The sequence below is a fragment of the Tamandua tetradactyla genome, chromosome 24 (assembly GCF_023851605.1).
Source record: "Tamandua tetradactyla isolate mTamTet1 chromosome 24, mTamTet1.pri, whole genome shotgun sequence".
NCBI lineage: Eukaryota > Metazoa > Chordata > Mammalia > Pilosa > Myrmecophagidae > Tamandua > Tamandua tetradactyla.
Genome location: NC_135350.1, coordinates 10,503,142 through 10,514,601, shown reverse-complemented (window position 1 = coordinate 10,514,601; position 11,460 = coordinate 10,503,142). Strand labels below are relative to the sequence as shown.

Sequence of the window (11,460 nt, the reverse complement as noted above, 5' to 3'; positions counted from 1 at the left end):
GTCTAAAGGACTGGAGGCCAAGCCAATTAAGGCATAAAGCAAGGTAGCTTTATTGTTGGTAGACGCTTACGCCACGGCCACCAGTAGCTAAAGACCACGAGGCTCAGTGAGCCCTGGATTATATACAGTTTGAGGAGAGGCGGAGTTAGGGCGTGGCCTCCAGGGGAGGGTAGCCAATCACACACGGAGGACGGATGAGTGACTGTGACCATAGAGATGCTGTTCCTGAGTGTACCCATAGCAGAGGATGTTGGGTAGGTGGAGGAATAAGGAGAAGGCCAATAGGGTTAAAGAGACAAGACTGCATCATCTCTAGTCGCCGGTGAGGCCTGTAATTCAGAGGCTTAGAAGAACCGGAGGTGCCAAAATGGTGAGGGAGGGAGAGAAAGAGACTAAGCCACCAGGCCAAGAATAAAATTATGCCACAGCTGGGTTATAGAATAATCATATGTTTAACTTTTTGAGGAACCACCAAACTGTTTTCAAAAGCTGCTGTAACATTTTTGCATTCCCAACAACAATGTATATGGGTTCTAATTTCTTCACATCCTTGCCCAAACTTGGTATTGTTAATTTTTTTATTATACCATTTTAGAGGGCATATGGTGATAAATCATTGTAGTTTGAATTTACATTTCCCTAATGACTAATAGATATCTTTTACAAGTTTATTAATCATTTATTTGTCTTCTTTGTGAAATCTCTAGTCATATTGATTGCTCATTTTTAAAATTGGATCATTTGTCTTCCCGTTATTGATTTACAAGAATCCTTTGTACAGTCTGGATATAAATACTTTATTAGATGTACTATTTTCTCTGAGTATATGACTTGTCTTTTATTTTCTAAAGGCAGTCAGGTTTTGATATGGAAAACGATATTTAATGGATTGAAGATTATGTGAGATAGATACTTAATCTCTTTAGAATTTAACTCTTTTCAATCCTCAAACTATAGAGCTTCTGGATAACAATTCAGACAGAATCTAGAATTAAAGTTTACTCCCTAGGGGATGACCTATAACATGACAGAAACCTTTCATCACAATATATTTTGATATAAAACTAGCTAGGGGGAGAAGGCGGGTATCTTGATTTGTAGCATTTCTAATTTCCATGGTGTAAACACTCCCACCATGGATAATTTCAGGGTACTAATGATTTAACAGCCAGCTTGCAGAATTCCTGAACATTTTACTGAGAATCCATGATTCGATTGGTAATAACAAGTAAGTCTTGAAGAAAAGCTCCTAGATATATACATGAGTGTATATAAATATATACATGTAAGCCACTTTGGAGGGAATTTGCCAACCACTAAGAAAGTGATTATTATGTGATTCTTCACATAATGAAACAAAGAATTTTTTTAAATACAGGTCTCCAGATTATAAATATATATGAATAAGAAGTTTTGCCAAGGATAAAAGTGTGTATAGAATTATTCTATGCAGCAAAAAAAGAGAGAGAATATTTTATAACAGTGGTATTACTAGCATAATCAAGTAAACTGAAGTGAGCTATGGTAGCTAAGGGGAATTCATTCCATGCGTTTGAGATGGAGCTGACCCTTCCATCTTCCTATGTCAGCAAACACACAACCCTCACCAATCCAGTCCAAGTGTGCACCTTATGACTGAAGGATGCACTGATGGAGAAGTAGATTGGTGAACGATGGTGTATGGTTATGAATGAAGGTTGTGCTGCCACAAAAAGGAGCAAAGTCATGAGACATGCAACAATGTGAATGAACATGTGGGACATTTGGTGAGACAAAATATGCTAGAAACAAAAGAACGATAATGGCATGGTCACCTTTAAAAAATGCTTATAAGAAAACAGGGGCCTAGACTGTAAGCTTTTGGAGAAGACACATTAAGTCTGGAGTGGTACCACAAGGGTTCTAGGCACTAGAGTAACTTTCCAGAAACCTGCAACTTCCAGATGGGTTCCTGGTCCAGATAAGTCCTGAAACCCAGCCCAGCCTCTCCAGAACATCAGATAGTTCATCTCCCTACCCCATATTAGTGACAGACCCTTCCAATATGAAACATTTAGAAATGTCATAGCCCAAACACCCCTAAAGAGAGGGAAACATTTTACTGAGAATCCATGGAAAGATCAAAGGTGATGGTGGAGTTATACAGAGAAGATAGAATTTAACAAATGAATATTAATGCTGAATCATTAAATTGATATCTCTTTTCTTCTCCAATATTTTAGAACAGTTAGAAATAAAACCTAAAATTGTGAAATTGTAACCCATGTCAAACTCTGAAATATGTTCTACAAGTAATTGTGATGCTGTTTTGAAATTTATAGCTTTTTGTATATATGTTATTTTTCACAAAAAAAAAGAAGGAAAAAAGTCAATTGTGATGATAAAAAAAAACATTTAAGCCTGCTAGCCTCCTATGTGCTGGAGCAGCTAGAAGGAAAAACATGAGAGAATCATATGGTAGCCCATGACATACTCCGGGATCTGTCTTGTAACCACTTGTTGAAGAGTGCTTTGAAAACTATTGCTTTTTTCTTTCTTGCTTTGTATATATGTTATACTATACAGTAAAAAAAAGTTTAAAAAAAAAAAGTGTCCACCTTAGCTCTGAGATTGGTTCAGGAAAGAGCAGATGCGCCAACCCAGCGCCATCCTTGGAACATTTGCTGGAGGGAGTAAGAAAGAGGCATGCTCATTTTGCCATGTTCAGTGGACATGGGGAAAATGTAAGCCTGGACTTATAGATCTCACAAGTGCAGAATTTAATACTTTCCCTTTGGTGAACTACTCTTCTCTCATTATTTAGCAGCCATGGGGGCTTGGTCAGATAAAAAAAGTCTATTACCCTATCTCCCTTTCTACAATGCAAGGCAGTTCCCTAGCTGCAGTGATTGCTCCATAAGTGATCCAATCAAAGCGAAACTCAGGACTTTAGTGGTTAGGAAAACTGTAAGCTCTCTTCCCACATAAGTGGACCAGTAGCCACTAGCGGTGACGAGAAAGACAGCTTGAGGATAAACCTGACACACGGAGTATGGCAAAGGCTAGAGAATCCCAGAGAAAGAACGAGAGCTCTGATAAAACTACTAATGAAGATGGTCACAGCTCTTCATTTTTTAATTATGTGAACAAATAAATCCCTTTTCTTTAGCTAGTTTGTGTTCAGTTTTCTATTGCTTACAAATAAATCATCCTATCTGGTTCAATATCTTTCTTTCCTGGCTTTAAAAAAAAGATGTCCATGTTATTTTGTAACTGAGAAGTTAAGATTTAAGGGATAATTATGATTAGTGAATTATTATATAGATACTCCTTTTTACTTTCTGGTATATTAGAGTAGACAGAGGGAAATACCTAAAATCTTTGTATTATAATCCAGCTGCCTTGATCTCTGGTGATTGTATAGCTTTTATCCTATGCCCTTGTGATTGTAAAAGCCTTCTGGCCAACTTTCACTGTGCCCACCCATCTGGTTTTTGACTTTAGAATCTTGTGATCACTAAAGACACAATTTTGTTAATGAAGGGTCCTGGGTCAGCCCAGAACTAACCCACCCAAGTTCAAAGTTATCTTGATAAGCAAAACTGGATCTAACCAAAATGGGCCCACCTGACATGCTCAGCAGCTCAGACTTTAACCTACATGTCACCTATACCTCATTATCATACAAAGAATCACACCCATCATTATCTTAAGGCCACCATTTTCTTACATACATTCTGTGACTAAGCATGTAATCAATCTACTTGATAATTAAATCACCTCGAATTACATCATCCGCTACCATTGTGTTCATTATCCTAAAATTTGCTCATCTTTTAATGCTATAAAACTACTTTTAGTTTTATAGAATTACTGAAGTTCGGAGAGACAGATTTGGGGGCCAACAGGCCATCTGCTCTACTGCTTCACGCTTAGCAATAAACTTTTTCTCTCTTTGAAATCCCCGTGTCTCAGGAATTGGTCATTTGAGTGCATGGGCAAAAGAATTCCGTGTCTGGTAACAATTTGACCATTCCAATTACTTCTTGAAACATCGTTCTCCTGGGATTCTACCACTCACTCTCCTTTTGCTCTTAAAGGCATCAGCACGTCTGAAGCGAGCATGGAAAGACCATGAGCAGCACAGCACCTCGCTGTTGATCCAGGTCAGGGTCCTTTTCCTTTTTTCTCTAGTTCCCTCTCCTGATGAAGGCCTCTGTGACAGGTTTAGACTGTTTCTCCTCGCTCTAACCCTGCACATCATCAGGACACTGCCTCTGCTAATTACCCCCAATTCCCCATGGAGAACTCTGGAATTATCTTAGTTTATGAGGGCTGCCGTAACAAAATACCACAAACTGGGCAGCTTAACAAAGCAGAAATTTATTGTCTCACAGTTCTAGAGACTAGAAGTCTGAAATCAAAGGTATTAACTGGGCTATGCTTCCTTTGATGTCTACAGGGAAGAATATGTTCCGTGCTACTCTCCTGATTTCTGCTTGCTGGCAGTCCATGACATTCTCTGCCTCAATCACCATATGGTGTTCTCTCCTTCAGCTGTCTGTGTCTTCTCTCCCCTTCTTATAAGGACTCCAGTCATATTGGAGTAAGGGCTCACCCTACATCAGTATGACCTCAGTTTAACTTGCCTACTTCTATCTGTGACAACCCTACTTTCAAATAAGGTCACATTCTTAGGTATTGGGTAATAGGACTTCAACTTTTCTTTTTGGGGGGCATGATTCAACATATAACAAGCACCTGTAGTGAGAAGCAGCCTGCCTTAAATCTGAGCTCAGGTTCTTTCTTTTTATTTATTTATTTATTTATTTTTAAACATAACAACATACAAACACAAACATTCTTACCATATGATCATTCCATTCTTGGTATATAATCAATAACTCACAATATCATCACCATGATCATCTCTCAGAACATTTTGCATCAGTTCAGAAAAAGAAATAAAAAGAAAAAAGAAAAAACTCATATATACCACACCCCTTACCTCTCCCTCTCATTGACTGTTAGTATTTCCAGCTACCCATTATTTATTTGTTTTTAATCCACATGTTTTACTCATCTGTCCATACTGTAGATAAAAGGAGCATCAGACACAAGGTTTTCACAATCAGTCACATTATGAAAGCTATATCATTATACAGTCATCTTCAAGAAATATATCTACTGAAACACATGAGCTCAGGTTCTTGTGTCTTGTGCAGACTGACCCCATAAGACACACACCATCAAAAGAGAAAATTCAATATCCAAGACAGCACTTTCTATCAGTTCTTCTCTGGCCTTTGAACAACTCCATTTCAATTATTTTCAATAGCTCTACTTGCCATGTGTATTCCCTAAACATTAGCACCTCCCCAGGTTTAAACTTTACATAGTAATACCCAATTTGTATAATTAAATAAAATTAAATCCCTAGACATTGAGTGATGTGTCCAAATACATAGTGGCAATATTAGCTAAGAATTTAATCTTCTAATGCCAAGGAAAGTGTTTGGTCTGCTTCCTACAGCAGAGGGAACAGTACCATAATAGCCATCATTGATCAAAGTCCATGGTCAAACTTTATTTTTATTTTACACTGGAAACAACATTTTAAACAACATATTGATATATAAATATATTCTAAGAGGAAAGAATCCAAACGGCATTATCAGGTGTGAAACAGTATAGGAACTAAGAATTGTCTTTCTTGAGAAGAAAGTTTTTAGGAAAGAGCAGGTAGCTGTCTCAAATATCTACACTTCTGTACTTTATAAAGGAAACTAGGTTTATTGTGTGTACCTCATGAGGAGGTTTAGTACAAAGAATAAAAGTAGCAATTAAATCAATCTGGGTTAAAGGCATAATAATAAAAGAAATTTCTAATTAGAATTGTTCCAGATGTATCAGGTTGCCTTGTGAATTGATGAACTCCCATTCAGTAAAATTTTTCAAACAGGAGTTAGATGCCAGTCTATCAGAATGTTGGAGATACATGCTCCATCTATGATTGATTAGGTAGCTTTTAAGATCCAGATCCTTTTAATTATAGAATGTGTCTCAAGTCAGTTACGATCAGTAAAATTCTTAATTAGTGCTTCTCAAGCTTTAGTGCGCATCAGGAATTGCCTAGAGAGCTTGTTAAAATGCACATTCCAGGGCCCCCTCAACCCACAGAGAATCTGAAGAGGAGCCCAGAGAATTTTATTCTCTAACAAGCTCCTCAATGATGCTCTGCTGGCCCAGGGACCAAGCTTTAAATAGCCCTGAAAATCATAATTTATTCATTAGATATTTGTGAAGAGATGAAAGAAAATTCAAAGGTTTTGGCAAGCAAAAAGGGAAATGAAAATTAATGTGTACTTGGCATATATATCAGAAATAAAACAGTGTAATGACTACTTCAAAGGAAAAGAATCCTTCCAAAACATAGGCCACATCTACCCAACAGTATAAAAACATTTGGAAAGGAAATTAATTGGTGCATATGGCTGTGGGTGTCAGTTTTAACAATACTACACATTCCATCAAAGACTTTCTTATAAACATTTGGTTATGCAATTCAGAGGAGATGGTACCATTCTAAAACATCCTGCTTGGGGATGAGGGATGAACTTGGGCTCAGGTATTTCTTTTATTTAACTCTAATGACTTCTTAAAGCAACTTCACCCAGACTAGCCACAAAACCCAGGGTAGAGTTTGTGAATTACAAATAAAAGACAACTGTTAGGCCAGATAATACAGTTCAGTTTGAAAATGTCTTTACTCTTGAAGAAGGGATCTGATGATACCATCTTCAAAATATCCTCTTCCCAATGGCAAGTCCAAAGGAAACCTTGTTCATTCGTCCAGGTTCACCTCAATTGCACTTCCTCATGAAGTCATACCTGATTCTATCGAGAGAATATGCTCCAAATCCTTCTCTCACTTTTGGCTATCTTTTTTTTTTTTTACTTAGATATCTTTTATCATTAGGGCATTACATTTTTCATAAAATAAGTATAATTTACAGGAATTATGCAGTGCAACTGTGGTAGTTAGGTTCAGATGTCAACTTGGCCAGGTGAAGGTACCTAGTTCTGTTGCTGTGGACATGAGCCAATGGTATGTGAGCCTCAACTGTTGCTCATTACATCTGCAGTCAGCTAGGAGGCATACCTGCTGTGATGAATGATGTTTGTTTTAATTGGATGGTGCTCAAATGAGAGAGCTCAATATAGCACAGCCCAAGCAGCTCAGCATACCTCATCTCACCACTTGCAATTCATCCCAGGCCTTTGGTGATACAGGTGATCCCCTGGCATCAAGGGATTGAGAAGAACTTCTTGACCAAAAAGGGAAAGAGAGAAATGAGAAAAAATGCAGTTTCAGTGACTGAGAGATTCCAAACAGAGTTATTAAACCTCCAATATCCTGGAGGTTATTCTTATGCATTATGTAGGTAACCTTTTTTAGGTTATGGTGTATTAAGAGTGGTTAGAAGGAAGTGCTTGAAACTGTAGAGCTGTGTTCCAGTAGGCTTTTTTTCTTGAAGATAATTGTATAATGACATAGCTTTTACAATGTAACTGCACGATTATGAAAACCTTGTGTCCGATGCTCCTTTATCCATGGTATTGATAGATGAATAAAAAATATGGATAAAAATAAATAATGGGGGGACAAAGGTTAAAATACATTGAGTAGATGGAAATACTAGTGGTCAATGAGAGGGAGGGGTAAGGGATATGGTATGCATGAGTTTTTTCTTTTTTCTTTTTTATTTCTTTTTCTGGAGTGATGCAAATGTTAATGTTTTAAAAAATTATCATGGTGATGAATACACAACTATATGATGATATTGTGAACCATTAATTGCCCACCAGCAAAAATAAGATTTTATTGTATTAAAAGAGTACTATATTGACTTACCAAAGTTTTGTAACCTAGTAAAGGTATTACCTTCTTTGGGTTTGTACTTCTAAAAACCTTTATGAATTAGTATGCTGTACCGTGGGCTAGTTATGTTAACTGAAAAAATAAAGTCATATTACTTTAGTGATAATTTCCACTCCAAAAATATCATTCTAGTACCAAATCTAAACACTGTGGTTTTAATTGTGGTTTAGAGCAGAGCAGTTTTTTTTTTTAATACGAACTAACATACTTTTAACAGCTACAATTTCTCCTTTTAAAGTTTCTTTATGAATAGGGTAATTGTGTTTGTATACAAAAAGGTGGCTCTGCTTTTTCTAGAGTTAGTCCAAAGGCAGGTAGAGTTTCAATGCATGAAAACCCTTAAAATTCTACCTTAAGGTGATTCAATATGCCAATACCAACTTTAAACTACTTTTTCAAAAATTGTAAACTTTTAACATAAATGCTGGAGCCTTTAAAATTGGATAGTCATATGAATTTCAGTTTGTCTCTTTTATTGAGAGGCCCTGCATCTCTTTGTTTTCATCAAGTCACATACCTTTTCTCCAGGTTATTACCAAAAAAGTCTACCTAAAATGTGTTGTGTGTATGTGTTTTTAATAAATAAATATATTGCCAGCATGGGAAAAACCTAGGGGATCCAATATTGTACATCAATTTTCAGTATCATTTCTCCACAAATGCTGCTTCCATCGGTGTCTTCATGCTTCCTCTTGCTGAAGCCATCAATTTTCCAATCTCGGCATTCAACTTATGTATTACCCATTCCATCACTTCTTGTCCGTCATTGGGATTTGAAGAAATTGTACTTGCCATCAGTCCTTCCAGGTTACTGCTGAGACTGACTCTTTTCACAGTGATAATGGCTTCTTGAGTCAAAACAGTTTTTTCTGAGTCTTGAAAATGTGGTTTGTATATGTCTCTCATCTACCGAAACCATATATGTAAATGAAATAGATTTCACAATGGAAGGCAGTTCCACTCTGTGCTGAGAAGTCTAGGGCTGTGCAGCTTTCCAGAGGGACCTATATGTTCCAATACATCAAATCCAACCATGTTGCTTCCTGTTGAAACAGAGCTCGAAGGATATTAAGGAATGATGAGAAAGAGAGAAAGAAAGGAAGAAAAGAAAGACAGACACAGATGGGTTCAGGGGGTCTGAAGCTTAACTTTACATCAGACATCAGACAACTTTATTCTTAACCAGATCCTGCTTAGATACTGCAGGTGACAAAAGGCATGCATGATTTCTTGAAAGAACAGAGAGCTTATTTTTCAGTGCTCTCTTCCTTCATACTTAACATAACCATTTGGGGTAAACATTCTCTTCCTCCCAGACTGCTCTGCATAACAATGTCCACAGTTGACTGCCGCCATCCCGAGGCCAGCTGCTCCCAACAAAACCTGCAGGTCTTGTTTTAACCTTTGGCTCCTACACAACCACATTTGGGTTCGTAGGACTTGGGTATTTCTGCACTGCAGATGTTGTAACAGTTTCCCTGGGTGGTCAAAGACTCTGAACTCCATTATCTTCTGGCGGTGCTAGCGGACAGTGAAGTAAGAGGCAGCACCTGCCCATGACCCAAGCTCCCACCCACCCAAAGCACCCCAACCACCCCAACCCTCTAACACTGCGCAGGTGCTGTCCGGCCCGACGCGAGGGAAGTCTGGTTGCGTCAGCCCCTCTTTCAACTATCTTAAGACACTGCTTACTGTATTCTGACTTGTAAGTAAATGTTATTTCTTATATTGGTGTCCGACCAGTCACAAAGGGGGGTAAATAGAGGATGTACAATATAAAAAACTATTAAACTCAGAAAAATGGGTGAACAGGAACAAATATAAACTATGTGCTGTGCGAGGACTAAGGGAGTATATCCAAGAAAGGACAAGGTTGGAAGAGGGCCTCTTCCCCAAGGCTGAAGTTCCCTGGAGAAAGTATAGTTCAGCCCACCAAATAGTAGAGAAGTTTGCTGGTTCGCTGAGGAAGGAACTGTTCTAGGGTCACTGGGCAAGCAGGAAGCAACCCTCTGGAATGCCAGTGTTACATAGGTGATCAGCAATCTGGTCAGCATGTGAGTGCAGAGGGCATGGGGGCCCAGGCAGCCAGCAAGCCACATGTGGGCCTGCAGAGATAATGAGGGCACTGATGTGGGCAGGAAAGTTTTGGTTTCTATGTTAATAGACTGAATATGTGAGATCATCTAGTGACCATGCATTCTAGACACAGAGCTGAATCCGAGCTCCAACAGATGTTGTACCCACACTGCTGACCTACCCTGTAGCAGTCAGAAACATCAGGAGACACCCTTTCTACACCCTCTACTGAGAAAGCTTAAGATTGTGCTCACTGAAAAATGTACAATGCTTAAAACAATTCTATCTATTAGCAAAAAAGGATATATTAAAAGGGTGAATTTGGAGCTGAGAGGAAATTAGAATTATAATTGCCATGTTTGTGTAATTCTTAGATTATTGCTTCTTTTTTTTTTTGTCATTGTTTCTTTTAAGATTAAAGACTGGGTTTCATATTTTTAGTCTCTCAGGTGCCTAGCTCTTATAATGAAAAATCCCTTGGTAAATATTGAGAACTCCTAGCTGTCTTTTCTTCAGAAATTGGCAAGTGGATCCTAAAATTCATATGGAATTGCAAGGGACACAGCCAAAACAATCTTGAAAAAGAGGAACAAAGTTGGCGGACTCACGCATCCCAATTTCAAAACCTACTACAAACTTACAGCAATCACAACAACGTGCTATTGGCATAGGAATAGACATATAAATCATGGGAATAGAACTGAAAATTGAGAAATGAACCCATATATCAATGCAATGGTCAACTGATTTTTAACAAGGGTGCCAAGACCATTCAATGGAGAAAATACAGTATTTCAACAAATGTGTCAGCGATAATTCAATAGCGATGTGTGAAAGAACAAAGTTGGGCTCTTACCTCATACCATATACAAAAATTAACTCCAAATGGATCATAGACCTAAATATAAGAACTAAAACTATAAAACTCTTAGAAAAGATCCACAGGAATAAATATTTGTGACCGTGGATTAGGCAATAATTTCTTAGATATGACACCAAAAACACAAGTGACAAAAGCATAAATAACTTGGGCTTCATCAAAATTAAAAACTTTGGTGCATCAGTGGACAACACCAAGGAAGAGAAAAGAGAAACTACAGAATGGAAAAAATTTTTGCAAATCATATATCTAATAAGGGTCCAGTATCCAGAATGTAAAACTAACTTACAATATAACAATTAAAAAACAAGTAACCCAATTAAAAAATGGACAAAGGATTTAAGTAAATATTTCCCCAAAAAAGAGATACAAATGGCAATAAGCACATGAAAAGGAGTTCAACACCGTAAAGAAATCAATCAGGTTGATCATTAGGAAATCATTTGGGAAATGCAAATCAAAACTACACTGAAGTACTACTTCATACTCACCAGGATGGCTGTGGTCAGAAAGACAATAACAAGTGTTGAGAAAGATGTGGGAAACTGGGACACTTATACATCGCTGGTGGGAATATAAAAAG

The 11,460-nt window shown here is 37.7% G+C and overlaps 1 pseudogene; it reads right to left on the bottom strand.

Moving 5' to 3' along the window:
• Positions 1-8,566: 8,566 nt before the first annotated feature.
• LOC143668572 (PRELI domain containing protein 3B pseudogene) lies at positions 8,567-9,427 on the bottom strand (annotated as a pseudogene).
• Between the last annotated feature and the right edge of the window lie 2,033 nt (positions 9,428-11,460).